General features: G+C 40.0%; 1 pseudogene; it reads left to right on the top strand.

Annotated features, from left to right (window-relative positions):
* The first annotated feature begins 1307 nt into the window (after nucleotides 1-1307).
* On the top strand, nucleotides 1308-11994 carry LOC116622577 (annotated as a pseudogene).
* Nucleotides 11995-17141: the final 5147 nt, after the last annotated feature.

The raw sequence follows: 17141 nt of genomic DNA, 5'->3' as shown, positions 1-17141 counted from the left end.
ATTTCAAGATCATATACCACCTACAGCTATTCTGCCTCTAGGGGTGGTGTGGGTTTCCAGACTGAAGAACTCCATTGTGTTGGAAATTAGAGATGATGATTTTCTTGAGTTTTGTGTTGGTTAATAGCCAGATGACATAGTTTTATTCTGAGGCTTGTTAGCCAGATACATGCAAAGGTAGATTCTCTTACATGATCATATGAACGAGAATACACAAACTACTCAAAAATATTTTTAGTGTGGGGCAGGTCGGGTGGGAAGATGGGCAAGAGTGGCCATTGGAAGAGTTTTCTCTAAGACTTTATGGAGTTTCATTCTCACTCCAACAGAGTGAAATAGGACTTTCTTCCTCTTCTCTCTCCCTCTTCTACTGCACTTAGAGCTTTAGCTGACTGTTAGGCATGTAATATATTCATTGCAAGCATAATCGCCACAAAGAATGTAAAGATGCCAAGGACACATGAACAAATTAGAGGTTCTTAGTCAAATCCAAACAAATATATACCTGATAATGGCTTTGGCTGAGATATAATTTATATTTTATAGCATGTTCACATTTGCCAGTGGTTAGCAGAGATTAAGCTTGCCAAACTTTAATGTGGTACAAATGCCATGTTCAAGGCAAAGTAAGTGGACTGTTACAGGATCTGGCAAATCAAAAGCATTATCAACAGCTGTGGTTTTCATATGCTTTGTGAGCCTGGAATAATAAAGCACATGTGCATTTAGAGTGGCTGTTAATTCTCACATTAATTTTTAAAAATATGATATATACTCACCGGTAGTTTCATATGGTATTATAGTTATAATCAACTTCTGGTTAGATGTGATAATAGCCAGAAAGCAAAATTGATTGAGTCCCAATTAATTAATTAATTAAGGATTTATTGAGAGACTACTATGTTCAGGGTCAATCCAAGAACTTTATATGTGGAATAAGAATACTTCCGTAGGGAGCACCTGGGTGGCTCAGTCCGTGAAGCATCTTGCCTTCGGCTCAGGTCATGATCCCAGGGTCCTGGGATCGAGCCCCGCATCGGGCTCCCTGCTCATTGGGGAGCCTGCTTCTCCCTCTCCATGCCCCACACCCCCGCTTGTGCTCTCAAATAAATAAATAAAATCTTAAAAAAAAAAAAAAAAAACTTCCTCAGGTCTAGCTATCAACACTCCTGCTACCACTTCTGTGCTATCATTTCCATGCCATTGGGGACTGGGGCCCTAAGCTAAAAATTCTCCCCAGGTAGGGTTGCCAGATTTAGCAAATAAAAGTACAGAAAGCCCGGTTAAATTTGAATTTCAGATAAACGATGGGGAAAAAAATCAGTGGAAGTATGTTCCAAATATTGCTGGGGTGGGGAGTACTTACATTAAAGATTATTCATTGTTTATTTGAAATTCCAATTTAATTGGACTTCCCGTAGTTTATCTGGCAACCCTATCGGGGAGCCTTCCTGTGCCGCATGTGTGGGAGCGAGCCACAAACCCGGATGTCCTCCAGCTTCTCCACACCCATCCAGGTGTTTGAGGCTCTGCCCGAGGAGATGAGGGCAGAGAACAAACACCCTGGCGTCTGACTTCCTCTCCTCCTCCCCTTTCTCCCTTGGACTTTCAGCTTCCTCCACCTCCTATCCTCCTTCTCATTACTCCAGGTAGACTTAAAACTCTATAATCTCGTCAGTCTTCCTGATTGGGTTTGCTCAAAAAACCTGGGTTTCAAGATTACTATCCTGCTGCGGATTTAGAGATCCTATTTGGACGCCAGCAACTAAATACTCTTTAAATCATTTTGCATTCCTGCTACATTACTCCCCTCCTTGGTAGGTAAATGGCTGAGAGGTTACCAAGAAATGCAAAAGAGAAATGCATATTGATGTATTTGTGAGGGGAGGTATTTTGTCTATTAACTGACACATGTATTTTAGCTTCTTGTCTGTCTTTTCCCTTTCCTCCCACCCCAATCTAGAATTTAATCTCCATGAGAATATGGACCTTGCCCTGGGAATATTAAAACAATACCAGGCACATCGCAGCCACATAGAAAGTATATGTTGGATGAATGAACAAACTCTCATTTTCCAGTGAGGAAAATGAGACTTAGGAAGTTAATTGGCCCAATTTGCACAGCAGAGCTGGGCCTCATATGCAGATCTAACCAACCAGAGAGCCCTAGCACTTCAGACTTTAATTTGAGAAAAGCAAAAGTAAGAATTGTATTTCTTTACTTCCTGAGCTGAAAAAAGGGAACTTTCCAACAAGAGCAACAACACCAACAACAAAAACTCTAAGGGAAATAAAGAAAATCTCAAAAGCATAAAACTATTATGCTTATAAAGTACTACTTTCTGATTCTACAATAACCAACAAGCTCTGTTCTATTCCCCAGAACAGAGGAGTGATCTGAAGGTCTGACGCAAATGCCCTGATCTTGAAGTAATGATTTCTTGGGCCACCGGTAACCTTTGCAATGCCTTTGTGTGAGTTAGAAAAAGATGCTCCTTTTGCTGACAAGGCACAGCACAACTCCATGGCACACAGCTTGATAGGGGGAATGCAGGCTGAATTTCGGGCTCCGTTTGCCACCTTGGCCAGACATCTTCATGGAGTGAACAATCCACTCCTCTGTAGGCAACAGCTCCTTTCTTGGCGTAGCTGGCCATTGGTCCAGAGTTTGGCTGGAGGAGTAGTTAAAAGTTGGAAAATTCTTCTTTCCTCTCAGATCTTTGTCTGTTTTTTTTAAACCACCTGCTCTCTGGGTATCTTATTGCCTCCCTCCCAACTTGAACTGGGATTCTCTCTCAGGAAAATTAATCAAAGATTTCCTTCCATTCCCCATATCCAACCTCAATCAGTCAGGGAAGGACAAAGTTTCCCCCATCCTAACGCCCTCCCACTCATGTCTTTTCAATTGCCCATTGATGTCCAGAGCAAGGTGACTGATACCCTTGGCATGAGTGAATAACCTTGCCTTTCCCAGACCAGGTCAATGGTTCTACTACGACTTAAGCTTTCTGTGGTAACTCCCGAAACACGGTGAAGCGGTCTTCAACAAGTTCTCCTCAGAAAAAACAATATAGAGATACCTTGACTATACCATTTTAGGTGTAGTCTGTAAGCCCATGTACAATGTGTGTGTTTGTGGGTGCTTTCTTACATATATAGATGAAAAGAGTAGCTAACAACTTAAGTTTGGAGACAGAATGATATAGAGGAAAGCACCCAGCTTTTGAGCAAAGCAGATCTCTGTTAAATGACAGCCCAGCTCTTACCACCAGTGTGACTCTGGGGAAGGTCTTTCATCTTCCTATTCCTCAGTCTCCTTGTTTACAGAAAGAGACTAAGACTTAAATTGTAGGGCTGTGCTTTAGTTTTCTAGACCTGCTTTAACAAAGTACCGCAAACTGGGTGGCTTAAACGGCAGAAATTTATTCTCTAACAGTTCTGGAGATTGGAAGTTTGAAATTGAGGTGTTAACAAGGTTGGTTCCTTCTGAGGGCTCTGAAGGAAGGATCTGCCCCAGGACTCGGTCCTTAGATTGTAGATGTCTGTCTTTATATTCACATGGTGTTCTCCCCATATGTGTGTCTCTGTATCCAAATTCCCCCCTTTTATAAGCATGCTAGTCATAATGGATTAGGACCCATCCTAATGACCTCACTTTAACCCAATTACCCCTGTAAAGACCCTATGTTCAAATAAGATCACACTTTGAGGCCTTAGGAGTTAGGATTCCAACATATCTTTTTGGAAGGAACACAATTCAACTCATAACAGGTTCCTAAAAGAATGAAATATGGTAACTTATTTAAAGCACCTAACGGAAATCTTCAGTTACAAGAAGTACTTAAATAGCAATTGTATACGTACTATTAATGGTTTTACCTTCTGTACTTTGTAATGATCTTATAAATACATGGTCTCTCTGGGATTAATAGACCTATAAAGAGAGGGTCTATATGGGGAAAATATATAAATATACAGAATATGTCAGACATAAGAATCAATTATTGAGAATAAAAGGCTTTATATTTATTTTTTTAAGATTTTATTTATTTGAGAGAGTGCAAGAGAGCGAGCAGAGGGAGAAGCAGGCTCCCCCCGACCCAGCACTCCAGGATCACAACCTGAGCCCAAGGCAGCTGCTTAACCGACTGAGCCACCCAGGCACCCCAAGGCTTTATATTTATGTATGTGTTTGGGGTGAAGCTGGGAAAGAGCATGGATATAGGTAGATGGTGAATGAAGGGCACAGAATTTAATTATCCAGATTGATTGATTTTGAATTGATTAACACTGGGTTCTACTTCACTTTGAAAACAGAGTTAAAGAGAGATACAGAATGAAAGTTTACCCTTGAACAATATAATTTGTGTCAGAAACAGTCTGAATCATTGTGTTTTAGAGCAAACAGAGTCATTAGAGAATCAGCCACATTCTTATGACAGAAAAACTCGAACTATAATTATTCTACAAACAGCGTTACTTGGAAAATGTTTACTATAGTAACATTTTCAAGCCTCTCTGGGATTTAAAAGTGATATATTTTCTGGGCACGTTTGGTTTTAGAGTGTTATTTGAAGAGAAATTCTCACTGTTAATAAAACTAGAAAGGAGAAAACTGTATTTGCTATTTCATGAAGAGAGACATCTCGTTTGATCTTGAACTTTTCCCTTCAGGATATCCTCCATGGCAGCGGGTAACTAAGACAATGCAGTGGAATGCACGGCTGAGAGGGTGAGTCTTCGAGAAGATGAAGGGTTATTATGTAAGAATCTGGTCTCCATTAAGAATAGAACAAGAGGAAATATGTTTGATTTGCAGAAGGAAGAATTTAGGCTAGATCTAAATACTCTCTGAATTGGTAATCAGTAAAATAGATGCCCAAGAAAGGCTAAGTAATACCATTCCTAAGAAGATCTGTAAAATTATGACAGAAATTGCATTGTTAATAGTTTTCAAAAATCATAAGGACTTATGAATATTCTATCCAGCATATGAGATTTGCGTTACCCTAGGCAATTTTTCAAAATAACTCTTTTCTAAATAATCTTTGTGATTACTATTACTCAGTATATATATATTTTTAAAATATTTTTTCTTTTCTTTTTTTCTTTTTTTTTATTATGTTATGTTTTCACCATACATTACATCATTAGTTTTTGATGTAGTGTTCCATGATTCATTGTTTGCGTATAACACCCAGTGCTCCATTCAGTACCTACCCTTTTTAATACCCATCACCAGGCTAACCCATCCCCCCACCCCCCTCCCCTCTAGAACCCTCAATTTGTTTCTCAGAGTCCATAGTCTCTCATGGTTCGTCTCCCCACTATATATATTTTTTAATGGATGGTTGAGTTTGATTAAATTGATCAATTTGAAAGTCAATTTTAGTGTTATAAAAGCATGGTCTTATAATTTTCCCACTCAAAGGTTTCCATTGAAGTCAAGTCAAAGAAAAATTGAAAATGGAGAGAGTTTTAAATCTTAGATTTAAGATCTAAATCCTGATTTTCCCAGGAAGAGCGTAGATTTCTTTGAGGATAGGAATCTATCTTCCTCCTTCCCTCCCTCCTTCCCTTCCTTTTCTTTCTCTCTCTCTTTCTTTCTTTCTTTCTTCTTTCTTTCTTTCTTTCTTTTTCTTTCTTTCTCAAAGCTGATTCCAAAGAACCTTTCTTATAAGGAAGCATTCATTCTATTTGTTTTGGAAAGTACCAGAAAACTTATGAACAATATTTGTGAGAGGTGTACAGAAAGGGGTGCTGCACTCTCCATATTGATTGTTTCTGTTGATAGAGGCCAGCAGATAATTGCACAAATCTTTTCACTGTGCCTAAGAAAATAGCCTAAGAAGATATTTTCAGTGTAAGTCTATAAGGGATCAAAAGTGGTTACCAAGCAAGTCCATTTTCAGAAGTGACTTCTTTTTGACTGTTCTGGATTTATTTTTTTGCCAGTCTTGTTAATAAAGGGTTGAGTTTTAAGGCTATGAAAGTACAGGAGACATATTTTTGGGTCCATGAAGGGCAGAAATTTGGATCGAAGGCTAAAATAAAGAACCCTTGAATGACTATACATCTGCGAAAGAGAACTGACAATGTTTAGCTTCTCCCAAAGGGAGGTTTAAAGGAAACTCTTTTGTTTAGCCTGATCTAATGGGGAAGGGGGATGGGAAGGAAAATCCTGAGAGTCTGAAAAAAAATATGAAAACCTCAGGCTCCCCTCACTCAAATTTGAGGTTTGAATTTACACCCTCTGAAAGGCCTACATTCTCCAACAAAATAGTATAAAAAGCAATCTCAGGCTAATAACAATACTGATGTCCTCAATAAAAGTAATTAAAAGTCTTCTCTAGAAAGACATATTTTCAACCCTGCATAGGATTCCTCTAGATAAAGTGCCACGAAACATGAACTCACAGTTCTAAATTACAAGAAACATGAAGAATCAATCCAGAATCATTAACAATGATAAATTTCTTAGACCCTAAGAACTTCGGAAATAGATTATAAAATACTTAAAACTATTAAAGAGAAGAAACAAACACTACTAAAATATTTACTAAGAGTAATTTTTCTGGCCTAGAAAAGGGTTAATTTGTGTGTTCTTTCTCAGGTTGTTTTACTTATGAAATAACGCAGGACCAGAGTTCTGCTTATGGGCAAAAGGGTACTCCATGTTATTTTCAGAACATTCCTTCTTGCATATGCTGGGTCTCCATGAGCAAACCCACCCGGGAATGGGCACAGCTGCTGGCCTTCAACAGCAGGCCAGTGAGCAAAGAGAAGGTCAAATTTGTATTCCAGCTGAAGGCAAGTTTGGAAAGTAGACTAATTCCAAAAGGGTGGAAAAGAGTGAGAACCAAATAAAAGAGAAGCAAGACAAAACCAGTGAATTTAGGAGGTGGAGGATGTGGTATTCCTTAAGGCAGGAGAATACCAATGGAAGATGAAAGCAACCCTTCATAAGTCACCTTCAAAGGGGACTGCGGTTTGGGGCAATATTCAGAAATGTTGTTTTGGCTATGAAATGAAGCCAGACCCCATGAAAGTAACCTAATTTCAGAAGGAGACTGTGTCTGCTAGGATGTGAATAGGAGATTTTATTTTATTTTTTAAAGATTTTATATTTAAGTAATCTCTACACCCAACGTGGGACTCAAACTTACAACCCTGAGGTCAAGAGTCACACGCTCTACCAACTGAGCCAGCCAGGTGCCCCTAGTAGATTTTAATCTCTAGAACTATACATTTTTGACTAGGCTTGGTTTCTCCTGTCTCTGGCTCAGGAACATCTGTCCTTTGTCATATTGCTGTTGGAGACAAAACTATCAGAGTCTTCTGTGTCAACTGATCAACTTCCAAATGAATGGGACAGAAAAGTTTCTCAGAACCAGAATTGGGTCTTAATATCTTATCTTAATATGATTTAATATCATGTCAGGTCTGTAGGTAGCATGTCGATGAAAGGAAGTCATGTAATGGCTACTTACACCCACAATCAATTGCTTGGAACTTTTTGGGACCTGTTTTTAGAATAAGGACTGGAATAGATAAAATTAATTCAAACTGCTTTTGCTTAAGAAATTTCCAGATTTCTGGAACTGGAGGGTGTTATGCTGAGCAAAATAAGTCAATCAGACAAAGACATGTATCATATGACCTCACTGATATGAGGAATTCTTAATCTCAGGAAACAAACTGAGGGTTGCTGGAGTGGGGGGTGGGGTGGGAGGGATGGGGCGGCTGGGTGATAGACACTGGGGAGGGTATGTGCTATGGTGAGCGGTGTGAATTGTGCAAGACTGTTGAATCACAGACCTGTACCTCTGAAACAAATAATACATTATATGTTAAGGAAAAAAAAAAGGAAAAAGATAGCAGGAGGGGAAGAATGAAGGGGGGGATCGGAGGGGGAGACGAACCATGAGAGACGATGGACTCTGAAAAACAAACTGAGGGTTCTAGAGGGGAGGGGGTTGGGAGGATGGGTTAGCCTGGTGATGGGTATTAAAGAGGGCACGTTCTGCATGGAGCACTGGGTGTTATGCACAAACAATGAATCATGAAACACTACATCAAAAATTAATGATGTAATGTATGGTGATTAACGTAACAATAAAAAATTAAAAAAAAGAAAAAGAAATTTCCAGATTTCCAGACAGGAATCAGCTGTCTTCATGAACAAAATCCAACTCAACAGTAAAAGCCAGATTAGCATAACTTGATGGAGACACTCCTATTAGTTGGACATTGTGGTGTTATAAAATGAAACATTCTAGTTAAATAGGGATAATTTAGAACCAATCCCCAAGGAATCTGGAAAATCATCAGGCAGTTATTTTTAATTCTTTCCTTCCTCTCTCTCCCACCCTCTCTCCATCCCCCGCTCCCTTCCTTTCTTCTTCCTCTCTTTCTCCTCCTCCTCCTGCTTCCCTCTGTCTCTTTCCCTTCCCCTTCCTCTCCCTCTATCCTGGGTGTTCCTTTTCTCTCAGCACCCACCTTTGCAGACAAACTTCTCTCCCCACTCATCGGCATCTTCCACATGGTGGCCTCAGACCCGCTCCCAAAGTTGACTGGGCTGTAGCCTGTGTTTCACGCTCAGTCTGTGTCAGGGGTTACAGTCAGATGCCTCTTCCAGCCCGAGGTAGGCATGGGAGGGGTAGAAATAACCATAATCTTAAAAGTAATAAAGTTTCTTTTTATCTCCTTGAATATAGAGTCATTCTTTGTCCCATGGGGTAATTTTCAAGCTACCCTGTGTATTTAAGAGCAGTCGGTATCCCCGGGCTCTTGAGATGATTCCAGTTTCATGCAACACTCCCCTGTTTCCTTCAGATTTTGTTGAAGCTGGTGGTTTTTGTTACAAGTCATAGTGAGTCTTCTGGGGGTTGAGTGAGGGATTCTTTTCCTAACAGTATGCTTAAGGGCAGAGGAGGATGTTCCTTTTACAGATATCAGGAAACATGAAAGAGAAACAGTTAGATCTAATCCTTTACAGATAGAATTCTATTTTTCTTCCTATTTCACTTGGATATGTTCTTTTTTTCCCCAGCTTTAGAAACTAACAGATAAAAAAGCAGTTTAAACTTAAGTAGTGCCTTTTTTTTTTTTAGAACAGCATTTACAATCCAGTTTGTATGTTTTGATGAATATTATATCTGAAAAAATAAGGAATTCACACTACATACACTTTAGAAATAGTTAATTAAACAAAATAAAGCAGGTTTCTTTACTGCAGGACTTTTCAGTTCCTTTAATATGCTAATGGGCATTGTGACACTTCAAGAGTGGATTATACTTTTCTGAAAATTATTTGACCATCAAAAAAAGCATAGTCCTGGAAACAAAAGCTTTTAAACTTGTTCCTGCCAATGCAAGTTTCACCGCTCTCTTGACTCAAAGGATTGTCTGAGGCTGTGCTTGATTATGATACTATCCCCCAGCTCCAAACCTTCCCTCCTCTACTCCACTTGGTGATGCAGGGGCCAAGACCTTGGAAACCACATTTTTCTTTAGTCATCTGGCTTCCTTTTGGGATGCCCTTGAGAGAGACTGGGCAGCAGGAGGAAGGGAGAGGGCTTTTCCTTCTTCCTTTCTGTTTGCTGTTTCTAGATATCGCCCTGCCAGTGGCCTTTCACTTGGCAGCAATAATTAGTTTCTGTCTTCGGCTTCTCTCCACACTCCGAGAGCCTCATTGCAGTCTGAGGCGAGGTAGCAGCCGCTCCAGGTAGTGGCCCCTTGGGAGTCAGAGCTCCAAATGCAAGAGGCCTCTCCTCAAAGCCCCCGAGCCAACCGTGGCTTGCCTGGCAGTGCTCCACCCTAAGCCCTGGGTCCCACCTCGATGGGGCCCGCCCACCTCCCAGTTCTGGCCATTCCAACCTCTTCCCTAAGAGTAGAAAGCTGCTTGCTACCTAACTCTGTTATCTTAGTGTTCCGTTGTGCTGTTTTTGAGCCCTCCAACATCTGCAACAAATTTCCCATATCAAATTCTCTCTGTTAAAATACCTAGTGTGGTATCTATTTCCCTGACTTGACCTCAATGGAAACAAAGCACATGAGGGCTTCCCCTCCACAGGAGTGCCTTTGGAGATGGAGGGAGGCTGGGAGAGTGGGTAGAAGAGGCGGTGGAGGGAAAGCCTTGAATTCTTGCCTTGAATCTGAAGCAATAGTTTTCAGACCTTAGAAATTCAAGTGAACTCAAAGAAGTTTCATTTTGAAAATTTCACAGCACCCCCTGAAATAATAGGATACATTCTGGAGTGTTAGTAAAATAGAATTATGAATTCTTTTTTCACCTATGAAGTTACTCAGCGATTTTAGTAAAAATGTAATGAAATGTAACCTTTCTGCAGGGCTGTATTTTAACACAGATTAGCCATCCCAAGACAGTGGGAAGAGGTAGTGTGACTTGGTAGGGTATTGGAATTAGAATATTGAAAATGCGAGCATATGTTCTCATGGAATCTCTAGGGATACATTTAAAAATACTTGGTTTAAAAAAATAACTAAATCTCTGGGTCTCAAATTTGGCCGATCATTAGAATCATCTGGGAGATCATTAAAATTACAGATTGCTGAATGGGACCCCAGGAGCAGGGTCGAATTCAGACTCTACTGGGTTAGGCCCCTGGAACTGTTATTTTTGGGAAACCCCATGTGAGCGAGGGATTCTGGTAATAGACAGGTTTAGGATCCATTATTATATAGAATAAAAATTTCCTAATTTTTTTTTTTAAACTTAGATTCAAAATTCAGTGTTTGGGTTTTTTTTTTTTTTCTCCATTAAAAGTCTGAGCTAGGAGCCATGGTGCTGACAGTCTCTCTATCCTAGCAGGGGGCAGTGGGGAAACCCCGGGTTGGAAGAGACAAAAGGCGATGGAGCTTCCCTCCAAGGCTGATTTTTGAAGGGCTTTTGATCATCTCCACCCAGTGTCAAAGCCAATCATGGAACCTCAGAGCCAAGGCGGTTCTGACAGGTTGTTTCCACACCACGACACCATTTCTGTCTGCTTGTTGGGGCTCCAAGGGGGCGCCTGCTGTCAGGATGCTGAGATTCTAAGTTATAAGTGGGCCTTTCACAATCAGTGCAGAGTTTTTTTTTTGCCAAGTCGTTACCTTCCTGGGATTCTAAGATATGGTGGCCAGGCATCTGACTTTTGAAATAAACAGCCATCTGTGTCCACAGATCCTGCCAGGAACTTCTCAGATAAATGAAATAAATGAAAGAACATAGCCAAGGCGAGCAGCAAGGAGTCTCATTTAACTTGAGCTAGGGTCCGTTTTCTTGCTTGGAGGGCCTCAGTATTTTTTTTTTTTTTTTAAGATTTTATTTATTTATTTGACAGAGAGAGAACAAGCAGAGGGAGAAGCAGGCAGAGGGGGGAGGGAGAAGCAGGCTCCCCGTGGAGCAGAGAGCCCGATGTGGGGGTCGATCCCAGGACCTGAGCCAGAGGCAGACGCTTAACCGACTGAGCCACCCAGGCGCCCCTGGAAAGCCTCAGTATTTTTTAAAAACCTTTTGCGGAGGGCTCAGTCAGTTAAGCGTCTGCCTTCGGCTCAGGTCATGATCCCAGGGTCCTGGGATCGAGTCCCAAATCGGGCTCCCTGGTCGGCAGGAGGCCTGCTTCTCCCTCTCCCACTCCCCCTTCTTGTGTTCCCTCTCTCACTGTGTCTATCTCTGTCAAATAAATAAATAAAACCTTTAAAAAAAAAAACTTCTGCGGAAAAGGGGGAATAAGGCATCTATCTGGCAGTGCAAATCCTTACTCCCTCCCTGTGTGCCTCCTAGTTACAACTAGCAAAGTTGAGGAAATCAGGAACTTCCTGCTCAAGGCCAGGGGAAAGGATGCGAAATCTGTTAAGATCGAGAAAACCAAGGATAACGTGGAGTTTGCAGTTTAGTACAGCAGATACCTTTACACGTTGGACGAAGGAAAGGCAGAAAAACCGACACAGTCCCTGCCCCTGGGTTGCACAGTGAAGGAGCTGAAATAAACCAGACATGTTGATTTAACTGTATTATAATTTGTTTAATTCAAACAAACGAATAAATAATTATTTTAAGGGGTGGAAAGGATCCTGTTTTCCAATTGCTCCAGTTGGCCAATCGCAGCGGCATCCAGTTTGGATGAATACTGTTGGGTTCCTTGGGATCGCGGGTGCTGGATTTGATCAGGGAACTCACCAGACTTGCGGCTTTTCAATCGTGGAATCTGTTGACACAAAAAATCCTCAGCACTTTGGATGATTCAAGTGCACTTTCATAATATGCTCTCATTTTACCCTCTTTGTGATTTCCACATTCCACAAGAATCCATCACTCCTCTCTTGAGTTATGTGCTGCTTAGGGCTGATGCTCATACCACCCGCTCAGGGAGGGCAACCTCAGCTTCTCGAACTCGCAGAACCTATTGTTCTGTCCCTTTCTTGCCCACTGTTGTCACTGCAGTCCTGTACTCCAGCTGGGAGGGCACGGAAATGACTCCCCGGAGAGCCATTCATCACAGTAATAAATGTTCTGTGTTTTACTAAGTTCCATCAAAGTTCACCTCCACACTGAAGCGAAACAATTGTTCTCTGTGCGTTCTTTTCTGTGTCAAAACATACTGTTCCCGAAAGTGCATAAGCTCTTTGTGTCTGTGCAGTAGGTCAGCTTGAAGCTGCGCCCACATCTGTACACAGGCCGTGTGAGACACTAGCGCTTACAAGACACCTCGGTGCCCGGCTGAACCACCTCCTTCACAAGCTTCGTGTAGACCCTACAGGGGCTTAGGTGTGTGCATTGTCAGTATTATTCTCCACTTTTCTTCCTAGCCTCCCAGGTGTGTTGATTTTGATTGCTTCACTCATGTAAACATCTCTAAAGACTGTACTAGGTTAGTTAGCTGTGGAAGCATGTTGCTGGCTTTCTCCTCCCCCCCTTTTTTGCCCACACACGCAAATTAACCAGAAACATTTCATTGCTCAGTAATGAGGTTGGGATTCTTCTCTGTAGAGTCCAGGAAGACATAAAAAGCAGCCTGTCTTTATGTTAACATCGACTGTTTTCATCGTCTTCTTCCTACCAAATGCTCTCTGCCGACTTACTTTAGAAAAGAAGCAAACACTTCCCTTGCTTCTCAGAGTATACAGTCCTGTTATTGAGCAATCTTAGAACAATTTACTGTGTAATCCACCCAAAAAAACAAAACAAAACAAAACACACACACACACACACACACACACACACACACACCATGTCAAAACAAAACAGCTTGGGCATCCTTTTCTTGTTTTTAAACCTCATTTGCTCAATAGCATATTTAATAAGATATATACCAAATTATTTTGTCCAGCACTATTTAATGCAATGACTTCCACACACAAAAAGGTCTAAACATTTAGCCACACATGTCATCAAATAAGAAGTTTGGTAATAATGTTCTGTAATTTAACATTTAGATTTTTAAGATATGCCTTGTTAAGAAAAACAAAAGGGCTTATTAACTCATTTGCTTTTCTTATTAACTCTATTTTTTAACTGGCTGAGCAAACATCCAATTACAGGGCTAATTTGTTACGGTCATACATTAGCTAAAAAGAAAAGAGAAAAAAACAATGACTATAGCAGAAACTAGGAATTTCCAAAGGCTTATTTTGTTTGAGTTAGGATATGATACCTTTTATTATTTTTATTTATTTATTTATTTGAGAGAAAGAGAGAGAATACAACTGGGGGCGGGGAGCAGAGAGAGAGGGAGAGGCAGGCTCCCCACTGAGCAGGGAGCCTGACACGGGGCTCCATCCCAGGACCCCAGGATCATGACGTGAACTGAAGAAAGCCGCTTAACTGACTGAGCCACCCAGGGGCCCCAAGGATATGATATCTTTTAAATAGGCTGATGACAATCTGTCCTTTACATATTAAAGATAAATGACTTAGACATCCCTGTCTGGCTACCTTAATCTTAGATTGCAGGAAAAGACAAGGTGGAGCACAGATTTTTTTTTTCCTTTTTTTTTTATTATTATGTTATGTTAATCACCATACATTACATCATTAGTTTTTGATGTAGTGTTCCATGATTCATTGTTTGCGTATAACACCCAGTGCTCCATGCAGAACGTGCCCTCTTTAAAACCCATCACGAGGCTGACCCATCCCCCCACCCCCTCCCCTCTAGAACCTTCAGTTTGTTTCTCAGAGTCCATCGTCTCTCATGGTTCGTCTCCCCCTCCGATTTCCCTCCCTTCATTCTTCCCCTCCTGCTATCTTCTTTTTTTTTTTAACATATAATGTATTATTTGTTTCAGAGGTACAGGTCTGTGATTCAAGTCTTGCACAATTCACAGCGCTCACCATAGCACATACCCTCCCCAGTGTCTATCACCCAGCCACCCCATCCCTCCCACCCCCCACCACTCCAGGAAACTGTTATGCTGAGCGAAATAAGTCAATCAGAGAAAGACATGTATCATATGACCTCACTGATACGAAGAATTATTAATCTCAGGAAACCAACTGAAGGTGGAACACAAATTAAACAAAGAAACAAAAAACAGACTGTGCCAACAAGCATAAGGAAAGAACAGTTCCAAATTTTGTGTTGAATTTAACTTTCCTTCAGTTGATCCATATGGCCCGCTATACCACAGCATTCCAAGAAACACTAAAACTTTGAGTTTTGGTATGGATGCTATCAGAAGTTTAACTGGTTTGATCAAAATTATGGTTGTGAAGACCCACTCATTCTTAGAGCAAAAACAGGTAACCGGGTTACAGTTTATAAACTGACAGTTAAGCTTTTTGTAAGGTAATCTGTAGTTTATAACCAAATCCCACATTAAAATGTCTGCCATGTGTTATATTTGCATTACTTTACACTAGTTTTACTGAGAAATAATTGACACACAGTACGTCACTGTATAAGTGTAAGGCACACAACATGATGGTTTGATTTATATGTACTGTGACGCGATTACCACAACAGTCCATCTTTTACATATACAATAAAAAGAAAAATTTATTGTTAGTCTATAGATATGCTACTGATTTTTGTACGTTAATTTCATATCCTGCCATTTTACAGAATTTATCAATTAGATCTAACAGTTTTTTGGTTGAGTTTTTAGGATTTTCTACATAAAAATTATGTCATCTGCAAATAGAGACAGTTTTACATCTTCTTTTCCAATGCTGACACTTTTATTTCTTTTTCTTGCTTGATAAGCTTGGCTAGGACTTCTAGTACTATGTTGAATATGAGTGGTAAGAGTGGGCACCCTTGTCTTGTTCCTGACCTTAAAGGAAAAACTTTCAACCTTTCACCATTGAGTATGATGTTAGCCATGGGCTTGAATTTTGTCAAATGCTTTTTCTGTATTTTGTGTCCCAGGAATAAATCCCACTTAATTATGGTGTATGATCCTTTTAATGTGTTGCTGAATTCAATTTGTTAGTACTTTATAGAGAATTTTTGAATCTTTTTATATTTATCAGAGATGTTGGCCTATAGTTTTCTTTTCTAGGAGTGTCCTTTTCTGGTTTTGGCATCAGGATAATGCAGGCTCATAAAATGACTTTGGGAGTGTTCCCTCTTCTTTGATTTTTGGAAGAGTTTGAGGAGGATTGGTATTAATTCTTCTTTAAATGTTTGGTAAATTTTACCAATGAAGCCATCTGTCTGGGCCTTTCTTTGATGGGAAAATTTTGATTACAGATTCAATCTCCTTACTAGTAATTGGTCTATTCAGATTTTCAATTTCTTCCTGATCCAGTCTTGGTAATTTGTATGTTTCTAAGAATTTTTCCATTTCTTCTAGGTTGTTCAGTTTTTTGGCTTATAGTTGTTCATAAAAGCTTATTATGATCCTTTGAATTTCTGTAGTATCAGTTGTAATACTTCCTTTTCATTTTTAATTTTGTTGTTTGGGTCCTTTGTCCTTTTTCCTTGGTTAATGTAGCTAAGGGTTTGTCAATTTTGTTTAGCTTTTCAAGGAACCAACTCATAGTTTGATTAATCTTTTTTTTTTTTTTTTTTTAAAGATTTTATTTATTTATTTGAGAGAGAGAGAATGAGAGAGAGTGAGTACATGAGAGGGGGGAGGGTCAGAGGGAGAAGCAGACTCCCTGCCGAGCAGGGAGCCCGATGCGGGACTCGATCCAGGGTCTCCAGGATCATGACCTGAGCCGAAGGCAGTCGCTCAACCAACTGAGCCACCCAGGCGCCCTAGTTTGATTAATCTTTTCTAGTTTTCTATTTCATTTACTTCTGCTCTAATCTTTATTATTTCCTTTCTTCTGCTAACTTTCAGCTCAGTTTTCTTTTTCTAGTTCCTAAAGACATAGAATTAGGTCATTTATTTGGAATCTTTCTTGCTTCTTAATATAGGCTTTTATTACTGTGAACTTCCCTCTTAGAAATGCTTTTGCTGCATCCTACAAGTTCAGGTATGTTGTGCTTCCATTTTCAATTGTCTTAAGAAACTTTTTATTTACCCTTTAATTTCTTTGAAGAAATTTGTTGATCCATTGGTTGATCAGGAGAGTGTTGTTTAATTTCCACATGTTTGTAAGTTTTCCAGTTTTCCTCTTGTTATTGATTTCTAGTTTCATGCCATTGTGGTCAGAGAAGATACTTGGTATAACCTCAATCTTGTTGAATTTCCTAAGACTCGTTTCATGGTCTAACATATGATCGATCATAGAAAATGTTCCGTGTGTTCATAAGAGGTTTGAAGTCTATTTAGTCTGCTATACATATAGCAGCCCCTGGTTTTGCTGTTGCTATTGTTATTGCTACCATTTGCTTGAAGTATTTTTTTTTAATCCCTTCACTCTCAGTCTATATGTGTCTTTAAAGCTAACGTGAGTCTCTTGTATGCAGCATATTTTTGGATCTTGTTTCTTTATCCATTCAGCCACTCTCTATGTCTTTTAAGTGGAGAATTTAATCCATTTACACTTAAAGTAATTATTGATAGATAAGGACTTAACGATTGCCATTTTGCTCACTGTTTCCTGGTTGTTTTGTGGGTCCATTGTTCTTTGTTTCTTATCCTGCTGTCTTTTTGTTTCATTTTGTTTTGATGTCTCTTGGTATCAGTATGCTTTGACCTTTTTATTGTGTTCTTTCGTGTAATTACTATAAGATTTTCCATTG

Source organism: Phoca vitulina, unplaced genomic scaffold (genome assembly GCF_004348235.1).
Source record: "Phoca vitulina isolate PV1807 unplaced genomic scaffold, GSC_HSeal_1.0 scaffold53, whole genome shotgun sequence".
Lineage (NCBI taxonomy): Eukaryota > Metazoa > Chordata > Mammalia > Carnivora > Phocidae > Phoca > Phoca vitulina.
The sequence above is the reverse complement of the archived record's forward strand: the minus strand, read 5'-3'. Positions and strand labels throughout refer to the sequence as shown.